This window comes from Neovison vison, chromosome X, assembly GCF_020171115.1.
Source record: "Neovison vison isolate M4711 chromosome X, ASM_NN_V1, whole genome shotgun sequence".
NCBI lineage: Eukaryota > Metazoa > Chordata > Mammalia > Carnivora > Mustelidae > Neogale > Neogale vison.
This window is the reverse complement of record NC_058105.1, coordinates 64,798,970-64,812,443: the sequence shown is the minus strand read 5'-3', so window position 1 is coordinate 64,812,443 and position 13,474 is coordinate 64,798,970.

Genomic DNA, 13,474 nt, shown 5'->3' with positions numbered 1-13,474 from the left:
GCCATTGTATTGCCTGTAAGGTGACTGTTACTGTATATTGTTTCTGTTCCTTTCTGATCTACCACTTGTAGGCTCTCTCTTTGCTTATAGGACCCCTTTCAATATTTCCTGTAGAGCTGGTTTGGCGTTTGCAAATTCTTTCAGTTTTTATTTGTCCTGGAAGCTTTTAATCTCTCCTTCTATTTTCAATGATAGCCTAGCTGGATACAGTATTCTTGGCTGCATGTTTTTCTCGTTTAGTGCTCTGAAAATATCATGCCAGCTCTTTCTGGCCTGCCAGGTCTCTGTGGATAAGTCAGCTGCCAATCTAATATTTTTACCATTGTATGTTACAGACTTCTTTTCCGGGCTGCTTTCAGGATTTTCTCTTTGTCACTAAGGCTTGTAAATTTTACTATTAGGTGATGGGGTGTGGGCCTATTCTTATTGATTTTGAGAGGGGGTTCTCTGAACCTCCTGGATTTTGATGCTCATTCCCTTTGCCATATTGGGGAAATTCTCCCCAATAATTCTCTCCGGTATACCTTCTGCTCCCCTCTCTCTTTCTTCTTCTTCTGGAATCTCAATTATTCTAATGTTGTTTCATCTTATGGTGTCACTTATCTCTCGAATTCTCCCCTTGTGTCCAGTAGCTGTTTGTTCCTCTTTTGCTCATCTTCTTTATTCTCTGTCATTTGGTCTTCTCTATCGCTAATTCTTTCTTCTGCCTCATTTATCCTAGCAGTGAGAGCCTCCATTTTTCATTGAACCTCATTAATAGCTTTTTTGATTTCAACTTCGTTAGATTTTAGTTCTTTTATTTCTCCAGAAAGGGTTTTTATATCTCCCAAGAGGGTTTCTCTAATATCTTCCATGCCTTTTTTGAGCCCGGCTAGAACCTTGAGAATTGTCATTCTGAACTCTAGGTCTGACATATTACCAATGTCTGTATTGATTAGGTCCCTAGCCTTCGGTACTGCCTCTTGTTCTTTTTTTTTGTGGTGAATTCTTCCACCATGTCATTTTGTCCAGATAAGAGTATATGAAGGAGCAAGTAAAATACTAAAAGGGTGGCAACAACCCCAGGAAAATATGCTTTAACCAAATCAGAAGAGATTCCAAATCGTGAGGGGGGAGAAAGGGGATAAAAAGAGGTTCAAAAAGAAAGACAGGAAAAAAAAAAGAATTAAAAAAAGAAAACGAATAAAGAAAAGTATAAAAAAGAAAAAATATATATATATTAGATAAACTAGTTAAAAATGTTAAAAAGGAAAAGGTTAAAAGTTAAAAATATTTAGCAAAAGGAGAGAAAAAAATTAAAAAGAAAAAAATTACTTTAACTGCAAGACTAAAAAATCACAGGGAGAAAGCCATGAGTTCCATGCTTTGCTTTCTCCTCCTCTGGAATTCTGCTGCTCTCCTTGGTATTGAAACCGCACTCCTTGGTAGGTGAACTTGGTCTTGGCAGGATTTCTTGTTGATCTTCTGGGGGAGGGGCCTGTTGTAGTGATTCTCAAGTGTCTTTGCCCCAGGCGGAATTGTACCGCCCTTACCAGGGGCTGGGCTGAGTAATACTCTTGGGTTTGCTTTCAGGATCTTTAGTTCCCTGAGCGCGTTCTGTAGAGTTCCGGAGGTTGGGAATGAAAATGGTTGCCTCCCAGTCTCCGGCCTGGAGGAGCCAAGGGCTTGGGGCCCCACTCCTCAGTGCGCCCTCAGAGAACAGTGCCCAGTAACTCGCGTCTGCGTGACCTCCGGCTGCACTCCGAGCTCACCGAGCTTGCAACCAGTTCAAGGTACCCCCGAGCTACAAGCATACTTCTGGCTCTGTCTCTGTAGCCAGCTTTCCCGTTCCAATACCTGCAAGCTCTGCAACACTCAGACACCCCCGATCCTTCTGTGACTCGGCGGGACCTGAGGCCACGTTGACCCCGCGTGGGCTTCGCCCCAGTTTAGCCTCTGGAGTGATGTCCGTCAGCGGAACAGACTTTTAAAAGTCCCGATTTGGGGGGGGGACAAGATGGCGGGGGAATAGGAAGAGGCGCCTTTTCAGCTGGTACCCCAAAGTGAGCTGATTACCTACCAAAGAACTCCGATCACCCATGAAAGCAGCCTGAGATCAGAATTATACATGTCTGGATCTCTACAGGGGCAGAAGATGCCAGTGGGCAGGTAAAGCGGGGTGGGAACGGCGGACTGATATCGGAAGATAAACAAAAGGGGAAGGGAGCCACCAGTGGCAACCGGTGGGAAAGTAATACCCCAATACGAGTGAGAGTGCCCTGCATCTGGGGACCAGCATTAACTTGGAGACTGGTTGAAAGCACTCCAAAAGAGCAAAGGATCGTGGGGGGAAATTGTGGGAATCGGGGAGGCTAGGGACAGGGGCTTAAGTCCCTGGTCCCAGACAGCCTCCCCGGTGCTGAGGCAGAGAGAGTGCGGCGGAGAAACCACTCTTGGTCCCTAAGCTGCCAGTGCGCCCGAGAATGGGTGGGTTCTGGCTCCTGTGAGGGGATGGGAGCCACGCCGGTCTGCAGAACGTGCGCTAGCCCTACCACAAGGCTCCAGATACGCAGGCACATCCCTCATGCTCCCCTGAGTTACAAAGGCCCGGCCGGCGCTCTTTGACCTGCGCCATTGTTTCAAAACCGAAGCCGCCTGCCCGAAACTCTTCCCCTGACAGAGGGGCGCAAAAGCCCAGCCTGGGGCTTACAGACCAGCGCCCCATTCTCAGTGCCCCAGACGCGCGCCCGACCCATAGCTGCCTCTGAAAAGAGGTGCGCACGAGCCGGGCACTCCCAGCCCAAGCCAGTGGCAAAATCAGTGTGCGACTGCTGCTTGGAACCTCTCTGGCGGTCGGGAGCTCCCAGACAGCCGCCACTGCCTTGGCTTTGGGTACGAGCAAAAGATCCTATGCCCCCCGGGTCTGCAACTTGGAACCTGCTCTGCCAGCGGCCAAGGGGGAATTTATTCAGCTTCTGCACCCAGACTAAGGCTTCTCTCTGAGAGGGAGATCAGGGTGCAGTTTGATTTCTTCTAATACTACAAAAACCATCAAAGGCGGTCAAGGTGAGAGGAAAAAAAGTGAACAAGCATAAAAACCACCAGAGAACAAAAGCCTGAAAAAAACCAGTTTCCCCAGAGCCCACCCCCTTGAGGGGGGCGGGAGGACTCAACTCAGGAAACATCATTGACTGACAACCCACGTGGCAGGCCCCTCCCCCAGAAAACAAACCAAGAAAGAAAAAAAAAAGGACTACAAGAGAACCACCACTACTTCATAGGAAAACTTGTATTGTTCACTCGTTTCCACTATTCTGGTTCATATTTTTTTTTTTACACATAGGTAATTTTTTTAACCTATTTACCATCACAGCGAGCTGTACAGTACATCAAATTCCATAATACCTTTCTAACCTGATACATACACCTATGTTTTTCTTTTGCATTATTATTTTTTGAATTCCTTTTTTTAAAATTTTAGTTTAGTTTAGTCTAGTATATTCCTTTTTTTAATCCACTAATATTCATATAGAGTTAACTTCAAAGTAATCCCCTTTCCCCAATCAATACTACCCCTATAGGTAAACCAATTTTTAATCCCCTTTATCTTAGGAAAGTTGAGTCCTTTAACAAAGATATCAAGATACATCCAGGAAGAATCAAAACAACCTTCCTCACACACACTGAGAATTTATAAGTACTCTCTCATCTTCTTCCACCAGTGTTTCTGTGTTTTCTGTGTTTGTCCTGATAGCATATAAATTTTACACTGTGGTTCTTTTTGATGAGGTTCTTTCTTTATTTGCATATATATATATATTTTTTCTCTTGCCATATACTTGTATCAGTCTTTTTATCTCTTTTTGATTGTCTACTACATAAATCTTACCTTGGGGCCCATCTGGGCTGAACCTTCTTTTTCATCTTCCCTTTCTTTCCTGTCTCTCTCTCTCTCTCGCTCGCTCTTTTTTCTTTTTCTTTTTCTTTTTCTTTTCTTTTGTCTCTCCTTTGGGTGGGGAATCCTGATTGCTCAGAAGTGTTCCAGGGTGCACCTTGACTGCGCCAGAGTTGATACATCCAGCTACATCTGTTCTGTCATCTCCCACCAAAATGACTAGGAGGAGGAAGGCCCAGCAGAAGAAAAATACAGAGGATGGACCTTCTGCAACAGAGCTAACGGCTATCAACATAGACAATATGTTGGAAAGAGAATTCAGGCTAACAATTATCCAGGCAATAGCTAGGTTGGAGAAAGCCATGGATGAACAAACAGAATTGATTAGGGCCGAACTGATAGCGACCAGACAGGATGTTCACAATGTTAGGGCAGAGCTTAAAGCTACCAGGGAGGAGGTTCACAATGCTCTCAATGAATTCCAATCTAATATAAACTCTCTCAAAGCTAGGGTAACTGAGACAGAAGATAGAATTAGTGATCTGGAAGACAAACAGATAGACAGAAAGGATCAGGAGGAAGCCTGGAACAAACAGCTTAGAGGGCGCCTGGGTGGCTCAGTGGGTTAAGCTGCTGCCTTCGGCTCAGGTCATGATCTCAGGGTCCTGGGATCAAGTCCCGCATCGGACTCTCTGCTCAGCAGGGAGCCTGCTTCCTCCTCTCTCTCTGCCTGCCTCTCTGCCTGCTTGTGATCTCGCTCTGTCAAATAAATAAATAAAATCTTTAAAAAAAAAACAGCTTAGAAACCACGAAAACAGAATCAGGGAAATAAATGATGCCATGAAGCGTTTGAACGTCAGAATTATTGGAATCCCTGAAGGGGAGGCGAAAGAAAGAAGTTTAGAAGATATAATGGAACAAGTCCTTCATGAAAATTTTCCCAATCTCGTGAATGAAACCAGCGTTCATGTACTAGAGGCTGAACGGTCTCCACCCAAGATTATACATTCCAAAAAAAATCACCACACCTGATAGTCAAATTGAGGAATTATAATTGTAGGTATAATCTCTTGAAAGCCGCCAGGGCAAAGAGGCTCCTTACTTACAGAGGGAAGCCCATCAGAATAACGTCAGACCTGTCCACAGAGACCTGGCAAGCCAGAAGAGGCTGGCAAGATATATTCAGGGCACGAAATGAGAAGAACATGCAGCCAAGAATACTTTATCCAGCAAGACTGATATTCAAAATGGATGGAGAGATAAAGTGTTTTCATGACCTGCAAGGCTTAAAAGACTATGCAACCACCAAGCCGACACTGCAGGAAATATTAAGGAGGGTTCTATAAAAGAGGAAAAATCCCAAGAATAGCATTGAACAGAAATATAGAGACAGTCTACAGAAAAAAAGACTTCAAAGGTAACTCGATGTCAATAAAAACGTATCTATCAATAATCACTCTCAATGTGAATGGCCTAAATGCACCCATAAAACGGCACAGGGTTGCAGATTGGATAAAACGACAGGACCCATCCATATGTTGTCTACAAGAGACCCATTTTGAACCTAAAGATACACCCAGACTGAAAGTGAAGGGATGGAGAAGCGATTCTCATATCAGATAAATTAGAGTTCAAACTAAAGACTGTAGTCAGAGATACAGAAGGACACTAAATAATCCTTAAAGGGACTATCCACCAAGATGATCTAACAATTGCAAATATCTATGCTCCCAATATGGGAGCAGCCAATTAATTAAGAAAACTGTTAATCAAGATAAAGAGTCATATTGATATGAATACACTAATCGTAGGAGATCTTAACATGCCTCGCTCAGAAATAGACAGATCATCGAAGCAGAAAATCAATAAAGAAACAAGAGCATTGAATGACACATTGGACCAGATGGACCTCATAGATATATACAGAACATTCCACCCTAAAACAACAGAATACTCATTCTTCTCAAGTGCACACGAAATCTTCTCCAGAATAGACCACATACTGGGTCAGAAATCAGGACTCAACTGATACCAAAAAACTGAGATGATTCCCTCCATATTCTCAGATCACAATGCTTTGAAACTGGAGCTCAATTACAAGGAAAAGTTCAGAAGGAACTCAAACACCTGGAAGCTAAAGACCACCTTGCTTAAGAATGCTTGGATCAACCAGGATATCAAAGAAGAACTGAAACAATTCATGGAAACCAATGAGAATGAAGACACTTCGGTCCAAAACCTATGGGACACAGCAAAGGCGGTCCTAAGGGGAAAATACATAGCCATCCAAGCCTCGCTCAAAAAAATTGAAAAATCCAGAACACACCAGCTGTCTTTACACCTTAAAGAACTGGAGGACCAACAACAAATCAAACCAACTCCACACATAAGAAGGGAAATCATCAAGATTAGAGCTGAGATCAATGAGGTAGAAACCAGAGATACAGTAGAACGTATCAATGAAACTAGAAGCTGGTTTTTGAAAGAATCAATAAGATCGATAAGCCACTGACTACACTAATCCAAAAGATAAGAGAGAAAGCCCAAATTCATAAAATTATGAATGAAAAGGGAGAGATCACAACTAACACCAAGGAATTAGAAAGAATCATCAGAAGTTATTATGAACAGTTATATGCCAATAAGCTTAGCAACCTAGATGAAATGGATGCATTCCTGGAAAAATATAAACTACCAACATTGAACCAGGAAGAAATCGACAACCTGAATAGACTGATATCTAATAACGAGATTGAATCAGTGATCAAAAACCTCCCAAAAAACAAGAGGCCAGGACCTGATGGATCCCCTGGGGAATTCTACCAAACCTTCAAAGAAGAAATAACACCTATTCTCCTGAAGCTGTTACAAAAAATTGAAGCAGAAGGAAAACTTCCAGACTCTTTCTATGAAGCCAGCATTACCCTGATGCCCAAACCAGGCAAGGACCCTACCAAAAAGGAGAATTTCAGACCAATATCACTGATGAATATGGATGCTAAGATTCTCAACAAGATCCTAGCCAATAGGATCCAACAGCACATTAAAAAGATTATCCATCATGATCAGGTGGGATTCGTCCCTGGGCTACAAGGATGGATCAACATTCGCAAATCAATCAATGTGATAGAACAAATTAATATGAGAAGAGAGAAGAACCACATGGTCCTCTCAATTGGTGCTGAAAAAGCATTTGACAAATTCCAGCATCCGTTCCTGATTAAAATGCTTCAAAGTATAGGGATAGAGGGAACATTCCTGAACCTCATCAAATCTATCTATGAAAGACCCACAGCAAATATCATCCTCAATGGGAAAAAGCTTGCAGCCTTCCCATTGAGATCAGGAAGAAGATAAGGATGCCCACTTTCACCACTCTTGTTCAACATAGTATTAGAAGTCCTAGCAACAGCAATCAGAAAACAGAGAGAAATAAAAGGTATCCAAATTGGTAATGAAGAAGTCAAACTCTCTCTCTTCGCAGATGACATGATTCTTTATATGGAAAACCCAAAAGACTCCACCCCCAAACTACTAGAACTCATACAGCAATTCAGCAACGTGGCAGGATACAAAGTAAATGTGCAGAAATCAGTGGCTTTCTTATACACTAACAATGACAATACAGAAAGGGAAATTAGAGAATCGATTCCATTTACAATAGCACCAAGAACCATAAGATACCTGGGAATAAACCTAACCAAAGAGGTAAACGATCTATACTCAAGGAACTACAGAACACTCAAGAAAGAAATTGAAGAAGACACAAATAGATGGAAGACCATTCCATGCTCTTGGATCAGAAGAATAAACATTGTTAAAATGTCTATACTGCCTAGAGCAATCTATACTTTTAATGCCATTCCGATCAAAATTCCACCGGCATTCTTCAAAGAGCTGGAGCAAATAATCCTAAAATTTGTATGGAATCAGAAGAGACCCCGAATCGCTAAGGAAATGTTGAAAAACAAAAATAAAGCTGGCAGCATCACCTTAACTGATTTCAAGCATTATTAAAAAGCTGTGATCACCAAGACAGCATGGTACTGGCATAAAAACAGACACATAGACCAGTGGAATAGAGTAGAGAGCCCAGATATGGACCCTCAACTCTATGGTCAATTAATTTTTGACAAAACAGGAAAAAATATCCAGTGGAAAAAAGACAGTCTCTTCAATAAATGGTGCTGGGAAAACTGGGCAGCTATATGTAGAAGAATGAAACTCGACTATTCTCTTACACCGTACACAAAGATATACTCAAAACGGATAAAAGACCTCAACGTGAGACAGGAATCCATCAGAATCCTAGAGGAGAATATAGGCAGTAATCTCTTTGATATCAGCCACAGCAACGTCTTTCAAGATATGTCTCCAAAAGCAAGGAAACAAAAGTGAAAATAAACTTCTGGGACTTCATCAAAATCCAAAGCTTCTGCACAGTAAAGGAAACAGTCAAAAAAACAAAGAGGCAACCCACGGAATGGGAGAAGATATTTGCAAATGACAGTACAGACAAAAGGTTGATATCCAGGATCTATAATGAACTCCTCAAACTCAACACACACGAAACAGGCAAACACATCAAAAAAATGTGCAGAAGATATGAACAGACACTTCTCCAATCAAGACATACAAATGGCTATCAGACACATTAAAAAATGTTCATCATCATTAGCCCTCAGGGAGATTCAAATTAAAACCACATTGAGATATCACCTTACACCAGTTAGAATGGACAAAATTAACAAAACAGGAAACAACATGTGTTGGAGAGGATGTGGAGAAAGGGGAACCCTCTTCCACTGTTGGTGGGAATGCAAGTTGGTGCAGCCTCTTTGGAGAACAGTGTGGAGATTCCTCAAGAAAGTAAAAATAGAGCTTCCCTATGACCCTGCAATTGCATTCCTGGGTATTTACCCCAAAGACACAGTTGTTGTGAAAAGAAGGGCCATCTGAACCCCAATGTTAATAGCAGCAATGGCCACAGTCGCCAAACTATGGAAAGAACCAAGATGCCCTTCAACGGATGAATGGATAAGGAATATGTGGTCCATATACACGATGGAGTATTATGCCTCCATCAGAAAGGACGAATACCCAACCTTTGTAGCAACATGGACGGGACTGGAAGAGATTATGCTGAGTGAAATAAGTCAAGCAGAGAGAGTCAATTATCATATGGTTTCACTTATTTGTGGAGCATAACAAATAGCATGGAGGACAAGGGGCGTTAGAGAGGAGTAGGGAATTTGGGTGTATTGGAAGGGGAGGTGAACCATGAGAGACTATGGACTCTGAAAAATAATCCGAGGGTTTGAAGTGGCGGGGGGTGGGAGGTTGGGGTACCAGGTGGTGGGTATTATAGAGGGCACGGCTTGCATGGAGCACTGGGTGTGGTGAAAAAATAATGAATAATGTTTTTCTGAAAATAAATAAATTGAAAAAAAAACGTCCCAAATTTGTGCTCCGCTACTCCGCCGCTTGCCGGGAGCCAGCCCCTCCCCCTGGGGTCTATCTTACCGTCGCTTTGGATTCACTTCTTTGCCAGTCCTACCTTTCAGAAAGTGATTGTTTTTCTGTTTCTAGAATTGCTGTTCTTCTTCTCTTCGATCTGCTGATGGATTTGCAGGTGTTTGCAATCTTTAGATAAGCTATCTAGCTGATCTCCTGCTAGCTGAAGTAGTCTCAGCCTGCTACTTCTCCGCCATCTTGACTCCTCAGGTATTCGTCCTTTCTGATGGAGGCACAATACTCCATAGTGTATATGGACCACATCTTCCTTATCCATTCGTCCATTGAAGGGCATCTTGGTTCTTTCCACAGTTTGGCAATCGTGGCCATTGCTGCTATAAACATTGGGGTACAGATGGCCCTTCTTTTAACTACATCTGTATCCTTGGGCTAAATTCCTAGTAGTGCAATTGCAGGGTCATAGGGAAGTTCCATTTTTAATTTCTTGAGGAATCTCCACACTGTTCTCCAAAGAGGCTGCACCAACTTGCATTCCCACCAACAGTGTAAGGGGGTTCCCCTTTCTACACATCCCCTCCAACACATGTTGCTTCCTGTCTTGCTAATTTTGGCCATTCTAACTGGTATAAAGTGATATCTCAATGTGGTTTTAATTTGAATCTCCCTGAGGGCTAGTGATGATGAACATTTTTTCATGTGTCTGATAGCCATTTGTATGTCTTCTTGGGATTCTGTTCATATCTTCTGCACATTTTTTGATATGATTGTCTGTTTTGTGTGTGTTGAGTTTGAGGAGGTCATTATAGGTCCTGGATATCAACCTTTTGTCTGTACTGTCATTTGCAAATATCTTCTCCCATTCCATGGGTTGCCTCTTTGTTTTTTTGACTGTTTCCTTTGCTGTGCAGAAGCTTTTGATTTTGATGAAGTCCCAGAAGTTTATTTTCACTTTTGTTTCCTTTCCCTTTGGAGACATATCTTGAAAGAAGTTGCTGTGGCTGATATCGAAGAGATTACTGCCTATGTTCTCCTCTAGGATTCTGATGGATTCCTGTCTCACGTTGAGGTCTTTTATCCATTTTGAGTTTATCTTTGTGTACAGTGTAAGAGAATGGTCCAGTTTCATTCTTTTACATCTAGTTGCCCAGTTTTCCCAGCACCATTTATTGAAGAGACTCTTTTTTCCACTGAATATTTTTTCCTGCTTTGTCAAAGACTATTTGACCATAGAGTTGAGGGTCCATATCTGGGCTCTCGACTCTGTTCCACTGGTCGATGTTTCTGTTTTTATGCCAGTACTATGCTGTCTTGGTGATCACAGCTTTGTAGTAAAGCTTGAAATCAAACACCTGGAAGCTAAAGACCACCTTGTTAAGAATGCTTGGATCAACCAGGAGATCAAAGAAGAACTGAAACGGTTCATGGAAATCAATGAGAATGAAGACACTTCTAAGCAACCTAGATGAAATGGATGCATTCCTGGAAAACCATAAACTCCCAAAATTGAACCAGGAAGAAATTGACAACCTGAATAGACCAATATCTAGTAAAGAGATTGAAGCAGTGATCAAAAACCTCCCAAAAAACAAGAGCCCAGGACCTGAAGGATTTCGAGGGGAATTCTACCATACTTTCAAAGAAGAAATAACACCTATTCTCCTGAAGCTGTTACAAAAAATTGAAGCAGAAGGAAAACTTCCAGACTCTTTCTATGAAGCCAGCATTACCCTGATCCTCAAACCAGGCAAAGACCCTACCAAAAAGGAGAATTTCAGACCAAAATCACTGATGAATATGGATGCTAAGATTCTCAACAAGATCCTAGCCAACAGGATCCAACAGCACATTAAAAAGATTATCCACCATGACCAGGTGGGATTCATCCCTGGGCTACAAGGATGGTTCAACATTCACAAATCAATCAATTTGATAGAACAAATTAATATGAGAAGAGAGAAGAACCACATGGTCCTCTCAATTGATGCAGAAAAAGCTTTTGACAAAATCCAGCATTCATTCCTGGATAAAACGCTTCAAAGTATAGGGATAGAGGGAACATTCCTGAACCTCATCAAATCTATCTATGACAGACCCACAGCAAATACCATCCTCAATGGGAAGAAGCTTGCAGCCTTCCCGTTGAGATCAGGAACACGACAAGGATGCCCACTCTCACCACACTTGTTCAACATAGTATTACAAGTCCTAGCAACAGCAATCAGACAACAAAGAGAAATAAAATGTATCCAAATTGGTAATGAAGAAGTCAAACTCTCTCTCCTTGAAGATGACATGATTCTTTATATGGAAAACCCAAAAGATTCCACCCCCAAACTACTAGAACTCATACAACAATTCAGCAACGTGGCAGGATACAAAGTCAATGTACAGAAATCACTGGCTTTCTTATGCACTAACAATGAAAATACAGAAAGGGAAATTAGAGAATCGATTCCATTTAGTATAGCACCAAGAACCATAAGATACCTGGGAATAAACCTAACCAAAGAGGTAAAGGATCTGTATTCGAGGAACTACAGAACACTCATGAAAGAAATTGAAGAAGACACAAAAAGATGGAAGGCCATTCCATGCTCTTGGATCAGAAGAATAAACATTGTTAAAATGTCTATACTGCCTAGAGCAATCTATACTTTCAATGCCATTCTGATCAAAATTCCACAGGTATTCTTCAAAGAGCTGGAGCAAATAATCCAAAAATTTGTATGGAATCAGAAGAGTCCCCGAATCGCTAAGGAAATGTTGAAAAACAAATATAAAACTGGGGGCATCACATTACCGTTGCTTAGCTTATTGGCATATAACTGTTGATAATAACTTCTGATGATTGTTTCTACCTCCTTAGTTTTCATTGTGACCTCTCCCTTTTCATTCATATTTTTATGAATTTCGGCTTTCTCTCTTTTCTTTCAATTAGTGTGGCCAATGGTTTATCAATCTTATTGATTCTTTCAAAAAACCAGCTTCTAGTTTCATTGATATGTTCTACTGTATCTCTGGTTTCTACCTCATTGATCTCAACTCTAATCTTGATGATTTCCCTTCTTATGTGTGGAGTTGGTTTGATTTGTTGTTGATTCTCCAGTTCTTTAAGGTGTAGAGACAACTGTTGTGTTCTGGATTTTTCAATTTTTTTGAGAGAGGCTTGGGTGGCTATGTATTTTCCCCTTAGGACCGCCTTTGCTGTATCCCATAGGTTTTGGACTGAAGTGTCTTCATTCTCGTTGGTTTCCATGAATTGTTTCAGTTCTTCTTTGATCTCCTGGTTGATCCAGGCATCCTTTTGCAAGGTGGTCTTTAGCTTCCAGGTGTTTGAGTTCCTTCTGAACTCTTCCTTGTGATTAAGCTCCAGTTTCAAAGCATGGTGATATGAGAATATGCAGGGAATAATCTCAGTCTTTTGGTATCATTTGAGTCCTGATTTGTGACCCAGTATGTGGTCTATTCTTGATAAAGTTCCATGTGCACTTGAGAAGAATGAGTATTCTGTTGCTTTAGGGTGGAATGTTCTGTATATATCTATGAGGTCCATCTGGTCCAATATATCATTCAATGCTCTCGTTTCTTTATTGATTTTCTGCTTCGATGATCTGTTTATTTCTGAGAGAGGCGTCTTACGTTCTTCTACTATTAGTGTATTCATATCAGTATGACTTTTTATCTTGATTAACAGTTTTCTTATGTAATTGGCTGCTCCCATATTGGGGGCATAGATATTTACAATTGTTAGATCACCTTGGTGGATAGTCCCTTTTAGGATTATGTACTGTCCTTCTGTATCTCTGACTACAGTCTTTAGTTTAAAATCTAATTTATCTGATGTGGGAATTGCTACCCCAGCCTTCTTTTGAGGCCCATTGGCATGAAAGATGCTTCTCCATCCTTTCACTTTCAGTCTGGGTGTATATTTAGTTTCAATATGGGTCTCTTGTAGACAACATATGGGTGGGTCCTGTCATTTTATCTAATCTGCAGCCCTGTGCCATTTTAGGGGCGCATTTTGGCCATTCACATTGAGAGTGATTATTGATAGATACGTTTTTATTGACATCGTGTTGCCTTTGAGGACTTTCTTTCTGTAGATTGTCTCTGTATTTCTGTTCA